Below are 1,060 nucleotides of genomic sequence, written 5' to 3'. Positions count from 1 at the left end.
ACTCACAAATATTGTTGTTGTTTAGTCGCTGAGGCATGTCTGACTCTTTTGCAACCCATGGATTGTAGCCTGCCAGGCTCCTCTGTCCATGGGTTTTCCCAGGCAAGAATATTGGAGTGGGTTGCATTTCCTAATCCAGGGGACCTTCCTGACCCAGGAATTGAACCTGGGTCTCCTGCACTGGCAGGTAGATTGTTATGACTGAGCCACCAGGGAAACTTGCACTCACGAATGAGTTACTGACAAATCTGTTTGTTATGGTGACTTAAGCAGAAAAGTAGAAGGGCCTTGAAGTTTCCCCTTACCTCTGCCATCAAGCTTCCTAAAATGTATAGAGACTGTCCCCACATATGAGGCAGTTTGCCCATGGGGACTCGGTCCACAGTGTGAGGATTTTTATATTCTTCATCAACCTAAATTAAAAAAAGATAACAAGATAAAGAAAAAGAAGGTTTAAGATACTAGACAACAAAAAGGGCGAGTCTGGACTGTGATTCATATTCTATAAAACAGTCACATACGCAATACACTACAAAGTCAAGCACTATGATAGCAGCCTAGGACAGTATTTCTCTAACTGTATGCACCACCTGAGGGTCTGGTCCAAAGGCAGATTCTGACTGAGTAGATGTGGGGGAAGGCCTGAAATCTGCATTTATAACAAGCTCTCAGGTGATGCTGCTGATGTTTCTGGGAGCTTAGTCCATTCAACCCCACTAGCATGGAAGACTGCATGTCTCCCCCAGCTAATGTTCTGCAATGGGAGACGAGGAACAATGGTAATCCCAACTGGCATTTTGAGAAAATGGAGACATACTTTATTTTCTAAGCCTGATCTACTCAATTAATCACAGATGACTATATCACAGCAGAAAATATCAAATACTGAGAGTTCACACAGAACTTCACTCTACTTCAGCCTACTGATCTCCATGCCATTCTCAACTTTAAAGTTTGATTTTTTTTAAAAAATTAATCTCTGAATAATTTATTTTATTTTTAAAAATTGAGATATAGCTGACATACAAAAAGGCCATATGTATTTAGCATATGCATCTTG

General features: G+C 40.8%; 1 long non-coding RNA gene across 1 annotated transcript in view; it reads right to left on the bottom strand.

Moving 5' to 3' along the window:
• Positions 1-197: 197 nt before the first annotated feature.
• Positions 198-1,060, bottom strand: part of LOC105001470 — an 11,138-nt gene continuing 10,275 nt past the window's right edge. The window contains exon 5 of the long non-coding RNA XR_826870.1: positions 198-413. This is a non-coding gene — a long non-coding RNA (uncharacterized LOC105001470). The remainder of the gene's footprint in view (positions 414-1,060) is intronic.

Source organism: Bison bison, unplaced genomic scaffold, assembly GCF_000754665.1.
Source record: "Bison bison bison isolate TAMUID 2011002044 unplaced genomic scaffold, Bison_UMD1.0 scf7180017854954, whole genome shotgun sequence".
Taxonomy (NCBI): Eukaryota; Metazoa; Chordata; class Mammalia; order Artiodactyla; family Bovidae; genus Bison; species Bison bison.
This window is presented reverse-complemented; position numbering and strand designations above follow the sequence as displayed.